This window comes from Bombus flavifrons, chromosome 11 (assembly GCF_040668555.2).
Source record: "Bombus flavifrons isolate JBK064 chromosome 11, iyBomFlav1_principal, whole genome shotgun sequence".
In the NCBI taxonomy this organism is placed as follows: Eukaryota; Metazoa; Arthropoda; class Insecta; order Hymenoptera; family Apidae; genus Bombus; species Bombus flavifrons.
This window is the reverse complement of record NC_138452.1, coordinates 11,634,656-11,661,030: the sequence shown is the minus strand read 5'-3', so window position 1 is coordinate 11,661,030 and position 26,375 is coordinate 11,634,656. Positions and strand designations below refer to the sequence as shown.

Here is a 26,375-nt window from a genome sequence, read left to right as displayed (position 1 = left end):
AATCGACGAAACGACGATCCCGTATCGCGTACTTTCCTCGCCGCGTGCCTCTCCGCGCCGATTTCCCTTTTTCCGTTCATTTTACTCGCTTCTAATTCCCGTGTTTCCCTTTCTGCCTCGGTTCGACGCGATTGCGGCTATTCGAATGTCGCCACGATGGTGCCTATTACCACACAATGCTCTCCGACCTCCAACCATCCCCCCGGCAAATGTCTTCTCCTTCTCGCTGTTCCGATGAATACGAAAATTGCCAAGATCTCTCTGCCCGGGCGGCGTCCACCCCACCGAGATGATAACGATAGTTCGTAATGATAATAATAAATTGACTTTATAGCTGGAAATAAAAATTGTTTAGAGCAGTGGATACGAATAGTACAGATAGAGAGGTACGTAAAAGAGATAGGAAGAGAAGTAAGAATTACGAATTTTGAATGATAATTTTACGATTTCGTGGTGGGGGAAAAATGAATGCTAGGGTTGAAACGCAAATTGATCGGAACGTCGGAAACGTCGATAGATTGGAAAAGACGATCTACGTGTATGAGACACGGTAGAGATATCGATACGTTTGAAATCTGAGCGTAGGAAAGGGTTGAGATGCTTTCTCATTTTGATGTTATCGATGGTTAAATCGAACGTTTACTATTGGCCACGTTAATTTCTTATCTGCTATTGATCTGTCTTATCTTGAGAGGTAATAATACGATTAATTGCTTAAATTCGTTTTAACTTAAGTGTCACGCGTTGAAATACGAAATGTACGATATCGGGTCGAAGTATATAGAAAAATGAAACGTGAAACACGCGTTCTCCATACTTTTCTCCGTCGCAAATCGTCTTTAACTTTAATATTTTCGCTTGTTCGACGAAACGTGAAAAGGAAATATTAAAAATATCAAAAGTTTGAATACGTTTATATACGTGAGACTTGATATTAAAAGTACTCTATATCTAAAGACGCGTTAGAAAGAGAAGCGAAATAAAGATATCGTTTCGTTTATTCCTTCGTGTAGTCTTTCCCATTATTATACGCTTACACAATAGCTAATCCACGCACAGCAGCTCGAACGTTAAAAAGTCAGCAATCTAGCGAATTAATCTTAGCTTCTACGTGGTCTGCGTATCTAGCTCGTTATACACAGTTATCGTCCCTTTTCGACCTCGCGTCCGTGCATCCTCTATAGCTGGGAAAAGATATATTCCCTTTGAATCCACCGCATTAACGTCAAAGACCTAATTAAATTCCTATCGGGCACGCATATAAAATTGCAACGAAATTAAATTATCGATAAAAACGATTATACAAAGAAAGAGTTGCCCGACGATCGATTCGTTGCGTATTGGTTTTCAGCAGGTTCCCGGATCGATCGTGCCGCGTCTAATAGTGGAACGAAACGAACTTCAACCGGTGTCAACATCGATCCGTATCTACATTTTTAATGCACCGACGTAATATTTTATTGTTCGCCGTGCTATTCCATTCGTCGCGTCGGTTCGATATTGACCGGCACGCGATTTTGCAACGTTGCGAAAAAAAAAAAAAGAAAGAAAGAAAGAAAAAAAAAGTCGTCGACCGCGATCGAAATACGTTACTCTCCGAGATTTCCATATTCGCGAGAAACTTTATCTGGTCGCTGGAAACGCGATTGACACACGGAGTGTCGCTGCCATCTCGAACGTATCCGTCTCTCTTTCCTCCTCTTCGTTTTACTTTGTGTTTTACATTTTATTTCCCTTCTTTGTCGTTCGTTACGACGATTTTACGCGATCGCGTGTATACAGAAACGACGCTCGAATTACACTTTTAGGTAATCTCGAAAAGGCTGACGAGACACGCGTGTCAAATACTTGGTATTACAGCTTTTGTGTCATCGCGACGCGCGTCAAAATCGCTTCCATCGATCGTTTCTGTCCGGTTTTCTCTCGCAAATATCGTCTAGTAATTCGCGTTTTTCTCGTTCGTACGTACTATGCTACGTTTCGTATACGTAGGTATTCAATTTATTCCATATATCGCAGTAGATTGCGATAACCAAAAGTAGGTAATCGATTTTGATTTCAGCGCAACAAAGACGTCTCTTTGATTTTATCTTCGATCCCATCGATACGATAGAAATATTTTCTCCATTCTAATTTCACCGCGACGAAGGAATCTCGCCGACCTCTCGTCCGCGATATAACGACGCGATTATCCCAACATCGTGAAACAGTATCGACCAATATCTTTTAGCAACGTTCTTCCGTTTGGATTTATACAAAAAATCAAAGCAAACGGGATCCCAGCGGTAAATGATTTTGATCATGAAGCGTCCTAAATGTCACACGCTTGTTGCGTTATGCGATCAGGATGCCGTTTAAACGTCGAAATACTTTCAACGCATCCTGCCGTATATTCCATCTTCGAAATTACGTTTAATTCGTTCCATTTCGAATTTCAATATATCGTGATCCGTGCTCTGGTGTTCTTACGGTCGTCGTTGAAAGAAAGGTGGAATTGGAAAGGGTTAAAAAGTAACCTGCGACAACAGACGGCCGTATCCTTTAACAGCCATAAAATATGATTTCATAGCATTCGGAGAATAATGACGTCAGTTCTATCGCTGAAAACGGACACGCCGGAATTTGATACCCGGTCTGAATTAGGTGCGACAACTTCATGCAGTTTCTTGGCTTCCGATCCCAACAAAAGGATTCCAAACTGGTTGCTCGATCGGCTTTTCGAACTCCAACGATCACCGAGACGAGACGTCGTTCGAACGAGAAAAGAAAACGCGAAATTTCAAACTAAAACGAATATTTCTCCTTAATCGCGCTGCGAATAACAAATTTCTTATTTCTTCGGCAAAACCTCGGTGTACGAAGTAACAGGAAATTTGATCGACGACTGACAGATCGCGGTTTTCCGGCCAAAGCGCTAGGAACAAGCAACGAGATAATTTAAATCAATGGCAAACGGGTTCTATTACTCGTCTATTCGTTACGCCATTGCCTGTTATCCGTCTTCTACCTACACGCGCCTCGGTCTGCCTACGTTCTCTTCCGTCGAATAACGCTTGTCACCGCGATACTCACGCTTTCACAAGGTAAACACCTGTTCTTCTGGACGATCGAGCTGACGGTCGAGGAGCGATCGTCGATCTTCGAAATCGTCCCAAGACACCTCTACGGTTCGTCGAAAGAACGCCTCTGAAAATATTTGGCGTTCGAAGAATGTGCTTCCGAAATGCGTCGATTTTGATATTCGTGTGCGATAATTGTTGAACAATTCGGGAGACACGAAGTATTTTCCAAAGAAATAATTTAAATGGACGCTCGATAACGACCGATCTATTGTTTCCAACGGGACAACTTTTAATAAATTTGGAAAAATGAAATTTAAACAAGAACCTACAAGATGTCGCGATTTGATGTAACTTGGAAAGCTGCTGTTCGCGAGAAAACGAGCTTACGAATCTAGGATACGTACCACTGAATTCACTTTGCTCGAACGACGCACACACGCGCCTGAAGCGTAATTTGCATGACATTTCGGTCGCTAATTTTGAACATTCCGCGAAATAAAGCGGCGTTAAAAGTTCAAGCATAAATAAACGGATTACCTGTCTTCGAAGAAATGTCAAATATCGAAAATGTACTTCTTACACGTTCTACAAAGATATTAAACAAATATCCTTTTGAATAAAATTCGAAACTACAAATTCCTTTTCGTCTTTGTATGCACGCGTAATCGCTTGGTTCCAAAAACCATTGTTTCTCAACGCGAAGAAAACAAAAAGAGAGAAGAATTATCTCCTAATAAACGAAAATTCAAAGTTCCCGATAAGAAGAAAACTAGCGAGATTATTTTCTTACTGCAAGACTTCTGATTTTAACTTATCAAGGAATAATCTTTGTCCGCGTAAAAAGGTCATTCTTTCTTCATATAATTTTTCGAAGAAATTTTTGAAACTCCATATATAGGTCACGATAACGATTCAGCCGTTCGCGCGTTGCATCGTTCAACGGTCGAGAAGCTGCTCCGTCTCGCGTCGAAGCCCGTTGAAAAGCTTCGTGAAAAGAAACATCGTACGAAGGAGGATCGATTTCTGATTCACGCGGCAATTCTAAAGTAGCATCCGTTGCCAGAGCATGAAGCGCTAATCCGTTGGTATTCTAGCGAGTCGATGATGATCCATAGAAGGCGATCGCGCATTTAAATTGGTCGAGGTCTCTCGGTTACGCGCGCTCCAGTAGTAACACACTTCCCTAGCTCGTATATGCAGTTGTAAACTGTTCTGCGTTCTCCGCCACGGCCATCGACCAGAATTCCCCGTGGCTCGTGCATACACCTCTACCTATGTACTATATACCCTTTCTATCCTTTCGCCGTTCTGAGCCGTCATGTCGAGTTCAGGTTCATACTACACGTGTCCCGTCCCTTATCGATAGGGGAAGCGTGCCGCTGAATAACTCGAGAACCATTTTTCCAGTTCCATGCCAAGCAGCACGTGTACTAGAATTTTTCAATTTCAACTTTGAACTTCTTCCGTGTTCTTCGTATTCGTTCTTCCGCCTTTTAGCCTTTTTTTTTTTATCCAGCTCCAAAGATTTTTTACGACTTTAAGGCTTCTTTTGTCAGACCTTGTACGATCGAATAGGAATAAACGATTTTTGTCTATGCATAAAAATCAACGCTAGAATCTTTACGACGAGCGTGACTGTTTACGAAAGGCTATCGGCCAAGTTTTTCGCTATTCCGGTCTGTTTTGAAAGACGTCGCGATGCGACTGAGCCACGTCAACCCCCTGACCGACACACGCGAGGTAGGTGGACGTGGATGCGTTTGATTATTTATATTTGTTACTTTGTCCTAACTTTCTCGTGCTTTTATCTTCGATTCTTTTAAAAACACGTACATCACTGTGTAGAATAATTATTGTATCGTAAACAGACGTATTGATCAGTGTAAAGAATGATTCGATTTGGACGTGTTAAAAACTCGGAGACGTTATGCGGGTTTTATCGTTTGCTCGTTACCTTTTATCGCGAAACGTGACTAACAGTAGGTAACTCGTACAGCGTTCTTTCTTCTGCGCTTATTATCGATCGGAAACGAATCATTTTTCTTCCACTGGTGAAATTTCCTCGTCTACTTTCTTGCTAGTCCATCGATTCGTTTCTGCTGCAAGTTGCACGTATCGCCTTTTTATTATTCGATACGACGAATCCGTGAGATAGCGATCTCTACGTTACGAAGATCGCGCTTTTACGTTCCAACGATTATCCGTATCGTTTTTATCGATCGCAAATAAATCGCCGAGAAGTTAAACCGATCGCTTTTACTTTCTGAAAATTTCTTCACTGCGGCGCGGCACACGAACGTTTCGCGTCTCGTGAATTTCAATCTCGCTTGAATTTCAACGGAAGAAATAATTTCTACTCGATAGATTCGATCGATTTAACCGACGAGTAAATCAGAAACAACGAATCAACGAGAAAGATTAGTCCTTTCTCGAAGAAGTTCGTATCTTAAATCGCAATTTGCAAACAATTGCGATAAATCTTTGCGAACGATGATTCTTTCGTACGAGATATTCGATCAAAGAAAAGCGTATCACCTCGTGGATCTCGATGAAATTATTTCGATGGTTAATATCGTCTATTGTATTCGAGATTACTGAAAAATTTAAGCAACGTTTCCTCGTTGCTACCTGGCTAATTACGTTGCTTATCTGCCAGGTCAATCGCCGACTTTCGATGTGAATTTTCGATTATTTCGGTCAAACTAGTATTTTTTTCATCGAAGAACAAACGAGAGATCCTATCTCGCCGATATTCTCGTATTGAAACATCTTTCGTCGATCCTCGCTCGTTCTGCATAATTATTCGCGCACAAGATCGCTCGAAACTTCTAATAGCGTGGCAGTTTTAATAAACGAGCCTCCGTTCAACTTGGCCGACGTTTCTTCTTAATTTTCCTATCTCCATATTTCTAGCGATTATCGCGCGGCTTTGTCCCAACTTGGTTCGTGAAGGGCAAAATTTTTAATTACCACGAGTCCCGTCAGCATTCGATCGACATTTTCTCTGTGTTATCAAAGTTTTCGCATTTATCCTGGAACTCGTTAACCGGCTGCTATGTTAAATACCGTGCAAGCCACGTCGAAACATTAGCTAAAATTTGATCGAAGATAAAAGAAAGAACTACAAAATTAGAATGTAATATCGAAGGGAACGTAATTTCCATTTTCTCATCAAAGCACGGTGAATTTTCGAGGCTCTATCGCTGTTATCGACGCTCTTGGAAAGGTGAAATAGGTGGACAAGGAAAGCGGATCGACGTAACCGCCGACTTTTCTCTGGCTATTCATTTCGGAGTTCGTTTACCACCTATTTCACGCTTTTATGGTAATTGTAATCGTTAAATGTACAGAACGCTTGAAAAAGAAAATCTTTAACGGCTCTCGATCGCAACGGAGAAACGGTAGATCGATACTTTCGGCGTAAAATCCGATTTTGCATCTTCTCGTCGGGATGTATACGACGAGCTTGATTTATTCGCTGGCGATAGAAGAAGGGACGCGGATTTATCGCAACGCGCGATAAAAAGGAAACGAATTATTCGTAAATACGGGTATCGAGGAAAAACGCACGGAAGATCACGACGAAACGCTGTAACAACAAGTAGAAATTTTTTAGTTTGAAACGGTAAAATCTGCTTACGCTGAAATTCGAGCGTTCTACGAGATAAACTGGAAGAAGCAACGGTGCAACGACGAAGAACGATATCGCGAAGATCGTATCTCATAAGGCAAATTATCATCGGCGTAGAAACGGAGACGCTGTTTCTTCCAGTGAAAACCGCCGACACATCGGTTCTTTCATCATAGACTCGGAGCTGTACAATCCGAATCGCAAATTAAGCAGATTCCGTTTCGATGATACAACGCGTATACACACAGGTATCGGGGCTGGATGTTAATTAGCAAGGTAAGAGGAATTTCAGATTAGCCTCTCTCGAGCGGACAGAGCGTGGATAATTCAACGATATATGTACAACCGGGTTCCGCTCCTTTCGGCCCGCCGCGCCGATGAATCGACCCAACGAAACGAGTTTTCATTTATATCGTCGGTCTAACGATGTCACACGCGAAACTCTCATCCCCTGCTTGTTACATAACGTTAAAGGTACACGATCGAAACGTTCGTGGTAATTAGCCGATAATTACGACGAGCTTCCAATATGATTCATTAGGTCCTTTGGCCCGTAAAATCGTTCGCGTGTAACGTGTAATCTGTAATTCGACAATCGTTCGTTTCATGCGTAAACAACGCGCCAACGCGATTTTATAACGCGATTTTATAACGCGATTTTATAACGCGATTTTATAACGCGTATCCTGCTTGTTATTAACGTCGCGTTCGATCGTAGTTGGATCACAGCTACGACTTCTTCTATATTTATCCTTCGAATTAATTTCAATTTCGATACGAACGTAACGTTGTTCGTTCTTGATAATAACGTTATGGAACTTTATCCCTTCTTTTAATATCAAACTTGTTACGAGAGAGAGTTTACCGGCGCTCGTAGCCTGTGAAGCGTGAATCGTGACTCCTAAGATTCCATTAACAATATCGGTCAAATTGCGCAGCACGACCCTGATGCTCTGAAATTTTCCATAATTTTCCGCGAATACTTACGGCAAACGATATCCGACTTGGCAAGAGAAAAGAAAAGAGAGAGTATAATTCCTGTTCGATGTATTCCTCGATAATTCCTGTTGAGGTGTACAGAAGTGATAATAATTATGAACGACCGAGCTGGACTATCAATTTCAACCATAAAATTATGGCAAGCTTATTAGCATACTTTCACCCGAGTGAAGCAATCGGACGAGGTCGAAGAGAGAGAATGAACGCGTACTCGGCCTTAATTCGAGTTGCAATTGACAGTAGGAAGTGAAATTCCGTCGATCGGAGTCGATCGCTCGAGATCAAAATTGCCACCCCGTCTTCGCCCTTTTTGCGGCGTCTTCTTCGTCGGCCGATATTTTTTATTACGCGTTTCGCTCTTAGTCGAACACCGACGAGTCGCGAATATCGCGCTCTGCTTTGTAGTTTTAACGTGTTTGAAAACCTTGCTGGACGGTGGAACGAACAGGACCAGCGTCAACTTTGAATCAGCGTTTACCTCGCTTTAATCGACGATAACGCCGCTGCCTGCGTTTTAGTTCGTCGTAACGCTGTTTGCGTAACTCGTGCTGACGTAATTATATATTGTCATCCCACGGGGATGAAAATCGAATGATTTACGCGCTAATTTATGGAAAACGAAAGACGGGTGTAAAAAAAAATCCCAAGATTTATAGAGACACGTTCGTTTCGCTAAAAAAAAAAAAACGATATATTACAAGATATATCGAAACGAATTCAATTTCTTTTTTGTAGCGACTTTTGTTTTAGTCGGGTTATGCGAATCGTTCGGAAGATTATAGCGATCAACTTCATAAATTAGAAAGTAGAAGAGAGAAGCGAGGATATTACAACGAGTGTTATGTTTTTCAATTTATCTTGCAACGTATTTTGCGTCGATCATATATATCACACCTGCGCGCACGAGAGCAAAGCTTACGAAAATCGACGTATGACTTTTGTAAATCGATCGTTTTCATCTGCCAGATGATCGTCACGTTGCATCGTCGCGAGGCTCTTACATTGTACACGCATAATTATCAATCGGACAGCGAGAAGCTAAATGTGGAACGATACTTTCACTTTCGAAAATGAACTTGATCGTTGGACTAGTTTATATCGTTTCGATACGAACAGCACGCGGGAAAACGTAACAACCGCGTTTCTTCTCATCTTCTCCCTTTGGAATTACCTAGCCTCGCGAGTAACTCGATACATTTCAAATAATATTCCTATTATCGCGTACGTTGCGATAGGAAAAACTATTGTCGTATCGCCGAGTCGTTCTGCCGTTACGACGCCGACGACACGTTGTTCGTAGCTTTTGTACAGCGTTCGATCAACAAACATTTTATCGATCGCCGAGCAAAGTGTCGTTTTGAAACATTTCTCGCGTCTTACTCGATTACCACGAAGTGGTTTAATTTACGACCGAGCCAGTTTGAAAACTTGGTTGGTTCGCGTAATTTCGCTCGGTCCCATAGAGTCTGACACGTATGATCGCTTACAAGCTAATTAAAAAAAAAAAAAAAATTTCTGCTGGCGAGCGGATGCGTTTTAAGCGTTGCTGAGCGCGCGACCCTCGCCATTAAGCAAACCTGTTCATTAATAACGTTACAAGCGGCGCAAAACGCTACCGTGGCTTAACAAGAAACGCGTTAAGAACCAGTTAATAAATCCATCAGAGAAACGACACTAACGTTTCTATGAACACCGTGAAACGGTAACGCTTAATCTCATTGAAAATTAGACTCGACCATTTATCTTTGTACGAAAGACAACCGGGACTTTTAGTTTAGTAGGGAAATTTATACAATAAACCCGCTGAGCCCCATAATCGAACTAAAACTGAAACAGAAATAACGTTCGGATGACCATCGCTCTTATTATAAATCAAATATATCGATATTAAATTTCAATCATTCGGCGAACGAAGATGGAGAAAATTATTGATATCCGTGTTTCGACGTTTCAAAATGGCACATTTTTCGGACAGCTAAGTTACGCGATCGTTCGAACATGAGCAATTCATTCGCGTTCTTTTTACGCGTCGAATCATCGAAGTGCTTCAGCCTAAGCTGAAACTTATAGAAACTACGACTTGGTTATTTTCGTTCGATCGTGTAAAATTGTGTAAAATTCGCGTCTACGTGTTCGTTATTCGCGAACAAAGCGTAAATCTGTGGCGCGATTAAACACAGCCTTTGAAAAGGCTCGATCGGTATCGTTCGATTAAAGCCTTCTATCGCGCGTTTCCGTAAGACTTTCTTCGTTTAATGGAAAAAGTACGAAATATCGGTTTTCACCGCGAAACTGCAATTACGTGGAAACGTTGAAAGATCGGTTTTACATTTGGCAGAACTTTGACGTACGTTCGGACGTTGCATCGAGTAATCGACGTTCCTAATTTCTTGCTGGAATTTGATATTAAAGTTTCGCCGAAACCGTCAGAAGCTATTTTGCATATCGAAACGGGACCAAGGTGAGGGCATAAAAATTCAAAGAGCGTGGCAGAGTTGAACGCATTTCCTTGGGAATCGAGCGAATTCGACGTCGGAGGCACCGAGGCTCTTCGATAATTTTGAAAGTGAATCCAGCCGACGCGACGAGTGAAAGCCAGCGATGTGTCCCAGTAGTGAACGTGACACGCTGGCCAAATTCAGGCCTAAGCTGGAAGTGTTTCAGGGCCGCGTGTGCGCTCAACCAGCAGACCTAACCGAAACCTAACCGAACTGTTGGCCGAGTAGGTTGGCGTTTCGAAAACGTGTGCACGCGAGCCCACTTCCTTCGTCGTGTATCGCGACAAAGCGCCCCTTTCCCTTTCCCTTTCCCTTTCCTTCGACCCTTTTACGAATTCGGGTCGCGTCTACCCTTTGCGTCGAAAAGCTCCGCCGATAAATCGGGCCGACGATTATGCAACCGGAACGAACGGTCGCGCGCCCACGAGCAGACACGCCACGATGTAAACTCACGGAAATCTTTCATCGGATTTTTCGATTTGCTGTTTTGACACTCGAGACAAATCGTCGTCGACGAAGACGACATTTTTCAGCCGAACGTATCGGTCGACGTACGTTACACGTTGTGGCAAGCGCGACATCCATACGAGAGAATCGACGAAAACGTACTCGTAATCGTCTTTCTGTCGCGATCTTCCCATGATTTCTACGATCGTACGGAATAATTTACTCGAAAGAAAGAAAGAAAAGAAAAGAAAAGAAAAGAAAAAATGGTCGTTTGTAGGAAGCGTGACGCAGCTAAGTATACACGAATCAGCGAACCTATTGATATTAATATCCCAAGTGGAGAAACACTCTCGTTAACGTTGAAACCCGATCGCTCGTTGAAAGGTACTGTTCGAAAGGAAGGGTTTCGCGTTAACAGAGAGGAATACGCGTAAAAGCAATTTATGCGATCCGACCAGCGCGGTCCAGCAGGCAGTTACGCGCGGTAACCGTCGTTTCGTGGATGGTACGACGCCCATAGGTATCACGGGGGTCTCGCAGCAGAGGCGTTTAATTGAGAGTTAATGTTAGAGGAGCGCACAATGTTCGCGTATATGTAGATCAAGGAAAGCAAAAAGATATGGCGCGTCCGGGAACGAGAACGCCTCGGAAACGTGTCTCACTGCGCTTTGCTTTGCCGTAAACGTACGTCACCGCGTTCTTCGCAGAACTCGTTTCGAGCCGCGGTTATGCGCGTGTTGCGACAATCGTTTCACGAGAATAAGAGAAAATTTGTTTTGCACGAATTTTTTACAGGCTGATTAACTGCGACGCGTACCTCGAATTGTTTTTACGAGTAAAAAGATCTTTCCGTTTTAAGAAAAACTCGAGCATAAAATCGATAAAATGCCAATGTCGTTTGAAATTACGTTTAGCCTATTGTAGCTGCAGTTTCTTTCGTTCGCGAGTAAACTGGCGATGTTTATGCGAATTCGTATCCTTGTACGATGCAAGCAACGAAATGAAATGTCGATAGCGGTTTGTTTGTGTCTGCTGAATGTTACAACCAGTGTACTTGGCGTCTTACGCGCTTTTGTGCAACATCTCCGAGTTTTTGAAGAGCGTTTCGAGTCACAAAAACGAAGGAAGCTTATAACGAGCTGGATAATACAATCAAAATAAGAAAAAATGAAATTTCGGAAGTGGAAAGAATATATTAACATTTATGAACAGTTTGAAAGAAAGCAGATAAAAGAGAGAAAATGAAAGAGAGAGAGAGAAAGATTTGAGAAAAGAGGATTGCGAAAAGGACGTGAGCAAGAATCGAGGAGAAAGAACTCGAAGACCTCGAACGATATAAACGTAGGAAATTTAATAAAGCAGAAATAGAAATATGAGAATTTTGCGTGAAGGGAATGCAATTTAAAGCAAAGAACTTTATATCGTTTACGCCCCTCGCATTTCTCTCTGTTCCAATATAATACACACGGTGATGTAAGTCGAGAACATTTCAAAAATGCGTAATAAAAAAGATGGAAGAAACGTACGATAAGAAGGAGAACCGAATTAAAAGATAAAAATTCCTGCAGTATTTTCCTGTTAGTTTTTCCGTTGATTTATAATTATAAAAGTATTACCGCGTCGGAATATAGAAAAAATTATGATAAAGAAGAAGCTATCGAGTAAAATATGAAATTTTCGTACTGATAAATGCGATCTTCTTTGTTTGTGTGTGTCATTGCCAATTAGAATACAAACGAGAATGTTGGAGTACGAAGAGAAGAAGAGCTTTGATTTTAGCATTTTATACGTTCAATACGTGAGTCACCGTTCTGTTAGAAGTATAGTTAGACTCAGCAAACCGGTCCTGCGTTCTTTAATTTCAAACGAAGTATCACGCGTTTCAATGTGTAAAAGTTGAGTATACTTTGTGCGCAAGAGGAGACAGCGGCTGCAACTGCTATCAGCAACGTTTCTACATTTTTTAACGGTTTCCGGTTCGCCGCGAAAAATCCCCCTTACACACTATATTCCCGGCGCATAAATCACAACGTCTTAAATGTAGACCGATAATTACAGTTATTCCCGACGCTTCGTTTTCGTTCCAGCACGCAGCTCCGAGAAATCCATTCGGGAATTAATATCTCTCTGGTCGTAGCAACGAAGTAAATATTACAGAAAAATTTTAATTACGTTTAATGAAAACACCATCTTACAAACCATTTAACAACTCAATTTCAGTTATTAGATAACGTTCCACCATGAAAAAAACGTAGCAACTTTTATATCAGATCGTTTGCTAAATTCTATCGTTTTTTTTTTTTTTTTTTTTCATTAACCTGCTCCCAAGATGTATCGCTTCTTACCTGTCAAAATTATATCGCTTTCTAATTACGTACTTTATTTCCTTAATTAGTCGGGATGTTTTCTTTGCGTTGTTTTTACGTGCTTTTTAATTAGCCTTTAATCTTTGATCAACGGCTCACTTTTCGTAGTATAGGATTCTCACGCGTCGAGTAAAATCTTTTGATATCTGGCCTACTCGAACCTACGTCTCTCTCTCTCTCTCTCTCTCTCTCTCTCTCTCTCTCTCTCTCTCTCTCTCTCTCTCTCTCTCTCTCTCTGTCTCAACAAGTCCGGTATTAGCGTGAAACTACATGTCGCGAATAGTTAGTAACTGGACTCGAAACTGTCAACGTATTCGGCTATTTCGCATAACTGAAGCAGCGCGTCCTCCTTTTACCAAAAAGGCGATCGCAATCCCGAGACAACCGCATCATCGATCAAAATACATGCATCGAGAATCGAAACGAGCAACTTCTCTACATTCTTTCCCTATCTCTGTACGATCATCGCCATCCGGCGACCAAAACACGAGCCGAGACACGAGGTTTCCAAGTTGAACCGCGTGTCGGTGCATACTATTTGCCGGTAGTAGCTGCGCGTCGCGTTGTTTCGTAGCTCGACGAAACTCGCCAAGCCCGAGCTCCGGCAACGTCCCCCAAAACTCCCCCGCCTATACCGCCAGTCTCAAGGTTTCAGCCAGAGACGACGATCGACGGAGGCTTTGCTCCTCGAAACTTTACTCCGAAACTCGACGACCACCAGGTTCGATTTCACGATCGACGTATGGACGTACATCGTTGGACGGTCGGACGTGTCCAACCGAGAACCGGACGTAAAAATCGAATCTCTCGCAAGCCAGATCGATCGACTCTATTTTTTGTAAATTTCTCGATTTCGTCGCCCGACCACACGCACGATCGACGTTCCCAAATTTTCCCAAACGAATAATTTACACCCATAAACTTATTCGCTGCTGAAAGATGCTTAGACGGCGTACGAAGCAACGCGGCGCGTAACGTGGCCGCTCTTTGCCGCTTTGTAGTCGTTCCATCTATAAATTTCTTTGAAACGATGCGAACGCTTCGGAAGATCGTTCGGGTAGCTCTCCAAATGTTAATAGACGATTCCAGTTGACGATTAAAACAAGAAAGCCGGCGTTCGATGGATGGCATTGGCGCGGCAAGTTCGAACTCGCAGGAAACGAGGATATTTCGCGTGTAGCGAAATATAAGCGACTTAGTGAAAGGGTAAAAGAATGTAGGAGCACTGATATTTAATAGATGGAATGGCTAGATGAGATGCTAATGGTAAACACGATGCAGACGTAACGTGGGAAGGGAGAAACGGCGTTGCCATGTCGACCAACAGGACGCGACGCGACGCCGCGACGCGACGCGACGTTCTGTTGCCATGATGACGTAACTTTGCGTCTTTGCGTCACAACGGGGGTAACGAGGGTGTAGGCGATGGCGGGAGGGAGTGGTTTAGGCGTACACCCAACACCAACCGAGCACTTCTACTTGTAGGGCAGGGATGCGTTACGTAACACGAACATCAAGATCTCTACGTATCGATCGCGCGCTTTTCGCGCGACCACCGGAAAGAAACCGCGACGACGCACGCGACCGTGTCCCCGTGTCGAGAACTCGGCCACCCTTTCGTCCGTGCAACTACGAAAAGAAACGTGGCGATCGCGCTTTTCGTTCTTCCCAAGAAGATTACGTTCGACGGTTACGTTCGACACGACGTGGTCGATCTCACAGGTTGACGACATCGGCATTCGCGTTAAGAAGAGAAAGATTTCGGTCGCATCGCATTCGCTTCGTCGTTGATCGAATTACCGTAACTCTTCTTCGCTTTCCAACTTTGTAGTTGATCAACGTAGGTTGCGAGTGGCTGGAATATCGAATCGGACAAAAATCTAAAACTAACGAAACCACTTTATGGGTGTACCGCTTTCAAAACATCGTCGTTAAAGATTCGAAAAGTGTAATAAAAACGTTACGTAAAGAACGAGAAAAATCGTTTATATTATAATAGGAGCACTATATTCGTTGAATATCATTCACTCGTGTAATTCGTATGATAAAACCGAAGATTTGAAAGTGTCGGACTTTGAAATTATTCGTACGAGCCAGTTTCCGTTCGCTGTAGTTTCACTTTGTCGCGCTCCGTGTTGTTTGTTTTGCAGGTTCAAGCGCGCCCTTAACCGAGTTAATTTCCACGAGAGGCCGACATAATTCACGGATTGGCGAGCACCAACTTTCCTTCCGCGAGCAAACTGCCGGCAAAAGAGACGCAACGAAAGCGCGGCTCTCTCGCGTTCCCGGGCCCCTTGATAAAACCGCAAAGGGCGACGTAGATTACGTCCGCTCGTGAAACTCGCCGCTGGAAAACGCGCTCTTGTTCTCTGTCGAAAAACAGCGACACGACTCTTGCGTCATCGTTTTCATCAACGATATGGACAATCGGCCGTGTTGGTAGACTCCGGCAGCGTCGCGAGTCAAGCAGATCGAACGATACCTCTCCAACCGTGCGTTTTCTAAATTTAATATTCGTCGAAACGAACGCTCGCGTCTTTCGATTCTGCGATTCTTATTTTGTATAGGGCGACGTGTAAACAGCGTGATGTAACGTAATTTCGTAGGACTTTGAAGAACGCTCTTACTTCTCGACGCTAAAACTGTATTTTAATATAAAAAAGTCCGGAAATCTCGATATAGGGGGACAGATATCGCAGCTGTGCGAACGCGAAAGAAAAATTATTACTCGCCGAATGCCCGTAAACTCGTAAACGCAACGGGAAGTTGGAGCAATAGCTGGTTTAATTAAAACGAGGAAAGTCAATGTTAAACACGTGTATCCGCCTTAGCTCTGTGGTAAATCTCCGTTGCCGCGTAAAGCTGAAACTTTTAGTAATTTCTGCCGCGATAATGTCGCCGATTTATCCGTCATTATCAGTCGGAAAAGATGAAAATCACGGTGACCGTGCGTATTAATAACATGGCAAAGAACGAAAGAAAAGTCACGGACGAGTGTCGGCAAAACGCGTTATTCCTGCTAATACAAGAAGGTGGTCGGTGATCGTCGTATCAGCGATCAACGAGGGAACGAAATAATTAGCTAGAACGAAGATCTCAAACGCCAGCTTCGATCGCCACGACGAAGACGATGAACAAACGAAGGGATAGCCAGGATATTCGCGCGGGGAGCACTTAACTCCACTGCCACGATAATTGTTAGACGACTTAACGAGGCGTCGGGACACGAGCACGCACTCGTCTGTATCAATATTTGCGTAGGTGGAAGCATCCACCGCGAGAGCTGATCGCTCCTAAAGACGGCATTGTTTGCCCTCGCGGATCCAGCCGCGTTGCTCGTACACGCGTCGACTTTTTCCATCCCGGTCCGACCAACGATATCCGGCTGACTGTCGACGTCCAGCCGCGAAAATTCCAAATCGAAAAGCGGATTTCGCGTGGATAACGGAGAAATTCGGAGAATGATAATTTTTCGTAATTTCATTCTCTACGACAGAACAATCAAATAGTATAATTGAATTTCGAGTAAATCCACACCGAACGCGCTTTGCTTTCGCGAAGGTTCGATATCCCTGGAAGACGAGGTTGATCCGATCCGTTGCAAGTTCGAGTACGAAAGCGCGGAAAAGCGAATGTCAATGTTTTCGTTCGTCGTAGAAAGGAACATGATTTTTCGCGAACGCGAATTCAAGGATACGCGCGATCGAGTTTGCTCGCTTTCGGTGCACGGGGATTCAAGGTTTCGATCGCTCGCCGTGGCATGCATCGCTCTTTAAATCCCGTTACGAAGAAGACGTTACGAGCTGCGCGCGTAAGAATGCAGCGATACTTTCTCTCGTGGACCCACTTTGGACCAACGAAAAAAAGAAGAGTCCCAAGTTACGAGCGAGTTCCTCCTTCGTTTAAAATCAAACACGGCGACTTGGAGAGAGAGAGAGAGAAAGAGAGAGAGAGAGAGGAAGAGAGAAGAGGGATGTCTCGATGCGGAAATCGACGCGACGAGTATCCAAACGCGATTTTCGAGGAAGTTTACGATTTCGTAGATTTGAATTTTATAAATTTTACGCGTAATTTGCGATCGATCGTACTCTAGTATTGTATTTTCTGGCACACGGCGCGTTCTCGTTACGAATCAACGTCGACCAACGCGGCCAGTCGCCTACAACTAACTCTCGATTCTCCGTGTCAAACGCGAACACCGGTTAAGTCATTCACCAACGTTGAATTCTCGTGAAACGCGTAAGACGACCGATTACGCAACGGCCGGCGAATTCGCGATCCACTTTCGTCCAGCCAATCGCAAACTCTCGAAGGAAACGAGAAGGAAAAGGAACGAACGAAGGAAAGGAACGGGAGAAGACGTACGCGAAAGCGGCTGCTGCGCCCATTAACGAGCATAACTACGAGGTAAAAGCGGCGAGGCGAGTGCCACTCGCTGAAACTCGCGCGTCGAACGCGCCAGCGATCGCCAACACGGTTACGGAATAATTACGAATGCACGTTGCAGCTAGCACGCGTTCGAGTTTCTCTGATCTTCTGTAATTACCGCGCTGGCGACTCGCGAATCGATAATTCGGCTCCGAGCTTCTCCTTTCCTCTCTGCAACCTTGTTCGCCCGAGTTTCGTTATCGTCGTCCAGGTCGAGCCGAACCGATCGCTTCTCGCTTTCCACGTTTCCAACCGAACCAGGGAAAAGTTGCTGTTGCGCGCGTTGACAACGATCCAAGAGGTGTGAAATTAATTAGACGAGTTACGAGTTCGGAAGGTTTGTTCGACGTCGTTTCGCGACACTCATATTAGACGCTTCCAGCCTAAGTATTAAAATATACGATAAGAACCGCTTCAGAAACGACTGCCTATCTAAATTACTCGATAAATTGCTACAATGGTAACGTTTACGCACCAAGCTGCGATCAAAAGAGGAATAACTAATATATATTTCGTAATAATATATATTTTTACTCGTTTCACGCTGGTCGAATAAAAATACGATCGTCCGTTTATTCGAAACTACTTTTATCCCGAATATCGTAGAAGTAGGCACAGAGAGAGAGAGAGAGAGAGAATGTGTGTGTGTGTGTGTGTGTGTGTGTATATTGTCTCGAGAAAATCGACAGCAAGGGATATACGCATTTGACGAGTAGCCGAGGCCACGGATCGATACCGGAGAAACTCGCGCCTTCGAAGAGGGGCGCCTTCCCACCGCCTCCTCCGCCGCCAACGCCGCCTCTTCTCCTTTTGCCTGTGTAACCGAGAGAGCGCACAGGGCTCGAGGGAGCAAGAACGCTGCGTGCTATAGAAGAAAAAGGGGGTAAGCAGGCCGAGCTCGAGAAGAAAGAAACGAGGGACTAAGGAGGAAAGAAGCGGACGAAGGAAGAGTAGCAGAGGTTCTCTACGAGGAAGAGGAAGAAGAGAAGGGGTATGCACCAGTTCCCCGAACGACGTCGTCCGCTCCTGACGACGCGACGCGACGTTAAAATTAAAATCTGGTCGGCTGTCCTCTTGGCGAGGAGAGCCGGCGATTTCACGCAGCCAACCGACCGGTCGGAAGATCCCTTGGATTCCGAAAAGGATCCATCTTGCTGCTTTACTCGGCTGCGCTCTGCTCCGCTTCGGCTACGCGTTGCTGGTAGCCAAGGTAACCGAAGCGGCTCGAGGAACCAACCGCTCTCCAATTTTTCCTCCGTCGTCCGCACGCTCGGCCCGAGCTACTTCCGTTCGTTCGACCCACGCCGTTGCTTCTACTCTTTTCTAGACACGTGCCTGATCGTTTCGCCATTCGACCAAGTGGAACGTCGTCGACGTACGACGACGTTTTGGGAAGTTGCAGAGCCAATTATACGCAACAATCGGGCAAAGTAACGGTGGAAACATTTCGAAATTTCATTGCCACTGTAACTAGTCTCGGTATCAGCGTACGTAATCGTATTGATAAAGTTTGAAAGGAATCTGGAAAATTTGCATAGAAGCAGCAAGATATTTGCTGCAAGTACGTAATATGTATTTTGCAGAGGCCGTAAAATTGTTTGAACGGTCGATAAATTATCGCCGCGTCGATCAAGATTTACGGACGTGTATGGTCGATAGTAATTGAAGGTAATTCAGGATTCGATGGAACTGTTCATCCGACGAATAACCCTCCCTTTAACAATCGTCTATTTCTGCTTCATTTTCCGTGGCGCATGCGTGCGCGTATAAACGCGCACTAGGAAGCAAGAGAGACAAAGCGTAGCGAACTTTGGATGTAAATAGAATTTAATGGACAATCGACGAATTAAATTTAATTACTTCAACGTCGGTTCGACGAAAACTTCGATATTTTATCGTTATCGGGAACGAAAATTGGTCAAATCGAAAATCGAAATGTTCGTGAAAATGAAAACCAGATTTAAAAAAAAAAAAAAAAAAGAATCGTTGCAGTGATTAATTAATTCTATTTACACGATATATACTGTATATAGCAGGAAAATAGATGGAACGTGGCTACGCTGGCGATAGCTACGTCGGATTCTTCTAACCGAACACGATTTTCTTCCTCCTGCATATTCTAAACTACCTATTCAACCATTGTTCACTGAACAATGACCAAACGTTAACTTTTCTTCTTTTTCTCTTTTTTTCTTTCTTTTTACTATCTAATTCACAAGCAGACCGACGATTCTTTTTCCGCTCTCTCGACGCGCACCGTGTAACACGTTCAGATTCGATTGTACTTCGAGCCGCGTCGTTACAAAAGCGATTTAGTAATTTCATTTGCTCGAAAACGTACAAACACGACGGCAATTTCGTCGACGAAGCATCGCGGAATTCAGCGGAAAAGGAGGTCTGTCCGATACGTGGAAGAGACGACGATTACGAGGCCACTTCTCCTTGAAAGGATATTTTACACTTACGTTTGAAAAATACCTTTGAAAAATAATTAAAAAACGCGGATGATGTTTACAAGAGCTACATATTTCTTCGCAGAACTTCGAACGTACGTCTTCGAGGAGAGGAGGAAAATTCTCAACCGAAATCGCACGACTCGAAACCTTTCGATAGTTTAATAATCGTACGCGTTAATAATCTTTGATACTAGACAGAGATACGTTTCTCTCGCTCGCAATACAAAACGAGGTAGACGGACGATATAAAATTTTGGTGAGACGAAAGAACTTTTTAATTAATGATACAAGTTGTCGATCCCTGTTGCGTAATGAAACCAACCAGCGATGTTAACAAGAACGTATTACGTAGCAATCGTTACTCGAATCCCTTCGTTACAGAGATTCGTCGTTGCAATTAAGGTAGCACGTAGTTCCAGCTAAATCAGAATTAGATCAGGCCTTTTTCGTCATCTAATTACGCCGGTAACTTGGTCGAATTAACGAACACGCGAGAGAATCGGATGCTCGAGTTATCGAAACTCTCTTTGATAACTTTTCCAACCGACTCTTCTCGGCCTAATCCGCTTCGCGCATCTCGCGTGAACACGAACAAAAGGAAATTTTAATTTTTCGTCACACGCTCGACGACGTTTTCGACGACTCGACCGACCGTAAGCAATTCGGATCATCCGTGGCCTAAGAAAAATATATGCAAACGTGTCGTTGCTTTCGTATAAAATTTATATACAGGGTGGTCCGTGAGTAATTCGAGAGATACGATTGGGACGAGAAAGATCCTATGGAAAATATTCTATAGAAAACGAGGGGGAAGCCAGGAATAAGAAAATCGCGTTGCCGGTTTCGTTTCTCTAGAAAATCGAGTTTGAAACTGTATAACGCTGATTCTCGAGAACTCGTCCAAGTTCCACGAAATGCCTCTTTGTATTCAGCGCGTTTCTCAAAATTTATTAAACGACGCCTTGTTCGCGTTTACGTTCCGAATATATTTTACGAGATACGATCGATCGATGCAAGTAATTAAAACGTGCGAGCCACGGCCGTTTTTACACGAGCTCTAAATTATCGCGACTATCTTAATGCCACAGCGACAACCAAATAGGAGGCAATAACGCACGCTTGTAGTAACGATAGCGCCGTGAGTGCGGGTACAATTTGCATCGTTTTCGCGTACAAATCGTTCCTTTCGCGTAACTATCTCACCTCGCGGGCGTAAAAGTGTCGCCACGCTTAAAGATCGGTTATTACACGAGACGCGAAACAACGTCGTCGCGGAATTTAGTAATTCGACAACTATCTGGCAAGAAGATTTCTTGATAATTTACGAAAGTACTTGAACGTTGATCGGGGAATCGTTGTTGGTTATACGACGCGCGTTACGTAAAGCGTTTCGAAGCTTCGTTAAACCCGTGATCCAACTCTTACGATTATATCGATAAAATCTGAAAAGACGCGTAGAAGCTACAAGATGTTTCGCAAAAGATTGGTACAAACGTGAAATGTTATTGGTAAAATTGTTTCGACATTTGTCGCGTTTGCATACCTCTGTGATTCACTGCGGATGTAATTTTTGATTTCGGCGATTGAACGACCGACTACGAAACGAAGAGACGCGTAACTTTTCGTCTTTTTCGAGATGAAAAGACAATTAAGTGGTTCGGAACGATAGCTGGCATTCTTTCTCGACCAAAGAGCAACGAAGTGCGGAAGACTCGTCTTGGCAACGGAAATATCGAATAAACTCGGCGATTAGCGCAGTTAAAGGGTATTTGCAATATTCGTGATAAAGATAACGCTTGCCCTAGCCGAGGGATTAGCGCGGTTAACCCGAGCGTGCAAGTTTACAGATAACGTAGATTCTCGAACGAGACAATAAAGAATTTCCTGCTCTTATGCAATCCGTCGAGTGTAACGAGCTAATTTTATCATTTGGAACTTTCGAAAGTACGCGCAGCCCGATTTAAAGTTAAAACCAGAACGATTTTTCGATAGATCAGCTCTCGCGGAATAATTTTAAGAAATTCGATCGACTCTTCCCTTCGAACCGTTCGTCTCCGTGCGAATCCAGTCGTCCAACGGACACGTTTTTCACGCTTTTTATTCATCGGCAAATCCAATGTTCCGCGCGTCTTTCTAATTAGCCTAAAAACCGTGATTAACGAAAAAGCCCGATGCTCCGAGCCAAATGCTCCAGATTTCAAGCGGAACGACCCGACCAAAAAAAGAGAAGAGAAAAAAAAAGGAAAAACGGAAAAGAGAAAAAACGGATATTCTTCTCTCTCGTCTTTCTTTTTTCCTCGGTTTTTCACAGTTTTCGATTATGAAACACGGCGAATTATCGAGGTGTTCCAAACGGTGGAACCTGGTCGATGTAAACGATGACCTCCACGATCTAAGTGATACGTAATTCCGCTCGATGCGATTCGGCGTATTCGACGCAGCTGCGCAACCATAGCGGAATGCAAAAACAGAGAAGCCGAGCGTAACGCACCTGAGCAAGTAACCCAACGCGACCGTCAATTAGCCCAATCGGATCTCTCGAGGAGCCGTCGTGGTTTGCGTTAATCGTTATTCGTCATCGGGAAATAACAGTGGCGTTACGTTCGTTCGAACGACGATAAGTCGTGATGCGAAGAAGACAGACGTTCGAGAATTCTCGTGGTTGGCGCGTAAAAGAGAGCGCCGAGACGCGATTTTATAACTGGCGAAAAATTCCGGCTTAAATTATTCCGTCAACCGGCTTCTCTTTTAACTAGAATTTCCATAATCGTTGAACTTTCTGTCAGGATTTAATAAAAATATATCAACGTTAGTTAAATCGATCGCCTCGTCGATCGATCCTTGGGAGCGGAGAAATTTAAGAAGAATCTTAATTGGATTTTTTGACAAGTATACCGAGTGCGAATAGAAATACCTCGTCCAACGACTGGCACTTTTAATTAAGTCGTCACCGAGGACACGTAAAATTCAGTAGGAGATTCCTCGACGTTAAGACGAACCCGTCGACATAGTTTTCAAATCGCTCAATTAAGGATCGAGATACCGCGTACGAGCCTGTGAGCGTGTAATCGGAACAAGTGGAAGTAATATGGGAAAAAGTAATTTTCTGCGTAGGATGCACGCGCTGATAAAATTCTAAACGACGCTAACTCGCCTCTTGGTGTTGTTACCTTTAACGAAATGAGATTTCTCCAAGTTGCCGATGACATCGGACACTCTGATTTTTTTGGGAAAAAATTAACGAAAAATCCTCTTGTACGATTAAATTGTTAACGAAATTTTTGCGAACGACGAATCACCAGTTATTTACCAGCAACGAAAACTTTCTTGTTCGCGGTAACAAGTTTGGTAATAAAATAAATACAAATGCTCGAGCAAATTTTACAAATTACCAATCGTTCGATCTTGATTCTGCTTGAGGTAAAATTTACTTTATCATTCGGTTCGTAATCCTTACGAGAATTTACCTCGTTCGAATAACGACTCGAATTATTCCCGATCAACGTCAATATCTCACAAGTATCGAACATTTGCGTTGGTTACTTCGCAACTCTCGTTGCTCAACGTTTTAAAACAGCGCCGCGTTGTTTCGTACTTTTTGTTCCGTGCTGAATAACGATATTATTAATCCGTATATGTACATGCACGTATATAGCCACTGTTCTTACATAGTTAATAAAACTGAATCGAAGAATAACTGCGTCTCGGTATCGAATGTTAAAATAAAGGCAAAATAAAAGAATTACGAATAAATAATTCAACGCGATTATACATATATATATATATATACAATAAAACGTAAGCTTTCGATACATTTTTAGAATTCCGATAGCATCGTATTACGAGATGATGATAAATATGCAACGATGCCTAAGATTTTGCGCGAACGATATTTTAATCGAAACGAAAATAAATTACAATTCGTTATAAGATAAGAGAATAATTGCACGTACGAAAGAAAAGTTGCGTTACGCTCTCCGACGCGAATCAAATTAAAAGAATTCTTAGTACTCTGTGAAAATCATATTCCAACAGAATTTACTACGAAAACATTTACGTCATCGACCTCTTAGACGTATCAAAGAGACGAAAAATGTTCGATCGACCAGACTGTTTTCCGCGAGAAGATAGTTCTACCTTTTCGCGTTAAACGAAATCAAACGCACGAGGGACGTGCGTTTAGTCTATAACCAAATACGTATTAACCACGTACCGAGCAATTTTCGCGATTTTAGCGGAAACTGTACATTTCACGCGACAGTGAATACGTCAAAGTCCTTTAAACTATAAATATACTTTGAACATCGACCAAATGGAAAACACACGCGTGAAATACATCGGAGGGAATACGTGGCACGCGGAATACTAAAAATGTATTAACGAGCTCATTAAGAGACGCGATGGAATTCCAGATAATATTCCGTGGCACCGCACCACTATCCGAAAACGTATGGAATAGAAACGTTTCATCGTGAGATCGGCGACTCGTCGTCGTTCGGCGTTGCGATAGAACCGAAGATAAGGTTCGAACGGTTCGTTCTTCTCGAGAAAAGTACGTAACCATAAAACGTAACGTGAAATGCGTGCTTATCCAAGCGTAACGGTAAGGCTGTTGTCGATGCGTTCAACGTTGCGTGCATCATCGATGATTCGTAATCGTTATCGCAAGACAAAGGTTTCGTTAAACGAACAAAGGAAAATTGTGACTCGGTTTAAAACAGGAAATGACGTCATTGTTATTTTACTAAGATTAAAAGCTTCCTTCTAACGTTTACACGTATCTCGTCGTGATCCAACGTTTTTATCGTTACCGCGATGTAACAAAAGATACGTTTGTTCGCAACGTTTCTATGATTTTCGCGTACTATGACGTGTCTCGCGTCGTTTAAGATCGCTCTATAACGATCGTTTCTTAATTGGCCAAATTATCGAGTATTTTCGAGGAGTCGCGCGATTCTGCCAAAACTCGTAGTTTGCACGGGGAAAAGGAAAACACGCGAATAAGCTTATAAGCGAGCGACGCACGAGCAAAGTCGACCGTGCCGAACAACGAATTCTCGTTGAAGCGAATTGGCGCGCAATTTGGCACGATTTTCGGAGAACAACGACGCAAATTCGTCCCACGGACGCGTCTCGCGGTTCGTGGTTGCAATTAACAACGGACCGATATAATTACAATGCGAAATAATGGAATTCTGAACTAGTTTCTCCGCACGACCATCAGCGTACGTACGTAGAGAGCAGCACGAGTTAACACGGTCTCAAATGGTTACACGTATATCCTCGCGCGTGTTCTCATCGACCGACGTGGTAATTCGTAGTTTGTAACTGAGCGTCGCGTAGCGTCGCGTCGCGTCGCACCGATCAAGCTTAGCCGGCGCACGATGCGATGGAATTTCGAACCTATTCGTATGCGATTCTGCATAGAACGCAACGCGACAGACTCGCGTCTATTGTCTGCGACGAGTGTTTCCTCGAACGAAGTTTTCATTGATAATTCGATTCGCTGGGGAGTAAACTGTCAAGCGCGAAATATCGCATAGTTTCGAAGGCTCGCGTCGAACGACGCGTTGAAATTGAAGGATGCGCGCGATAAAGCATAAGTATCCGCGTAACGCTTTCCAAAAATTCCGATGGTATCGAATTATAAGACAACGATAGATATTTCGAAAATTTGAAAATTGTCAGCCAGTAAAATAGTTTAGAATTACCAGAATACGTAAGAGAAATGTCGCCACCTACGAATTGAAAAGCTGTGCAAGATTTTCTATAAATGAAATCCAAAAATTACCGTACGCGTTGATAGAAAATCGTGGGAGGTTTGCGAGGCTCGAATCGGACGATACGTTAAAATTGAAAGAGCTTGCGGGGATTTTGCGATAAACTCGATGGAGGAAAGAATAAGTATGGTTCGCGGTAGGCTTTGGTTAACGAGTTTCAAAGATTCGTAGTTTGAAAATTTAAATGCCTCGAAGGTTTAAGGCTCGGAAGGTTAGAAAATTCGAAGGTTCCGTCGTTTCGATGTTCGAAATTTCGATGCTTCGAACATTCGAAAGTTTGAAGGTTTATAAGCCTGAAAGTTCGCGGAATCGAAGATTTCAGAATCTAGAGATTTAGACGTTCGAATATTTGGAAGTAGGAAACTCCGAAGATCTGAAATTTTTCGATCTTAAAATTATACTTACATATTACAAACTCTATATTACCGCATCGCGGTAATATCATCTTGTAAGTCACGCACGCATCAAGGTTGCGTGTTAAGAATCGCATCAAACTTATTCGTGTACGTTAAATTAAATTCACGGTATCGTATCGCGCACAATTCGCAATAACAACATTTATTCAACGTGTTTTTCACGTGTTTTTTACCGAACCACCGAGCACGCATTTTCCACGCGTTCCAAATTTAAATTCAAATTGCTCGTCTTACGGATTCCAGTTTCACTCTTATTCTCTCGGCAAATACGTATCGTGCTTTGCAATTTGAA

At 43.2% G+C, this 26,375-nt stretch overlaps 1 protein-coding gene across 10 annotated transcripts in view; it reads right to left on the bottom strand.

The window, feature by feature from the left end:
- The window catches only part of LOC138184770 (basic helix-loop-helix family member taiman), a 128,152-nt gene that overhangs the window by 55,654 nt on the left and 46,123 nt on the right, over positions 1 to 26,375 (bottom strand). The window lies entirely within an intron of this gene.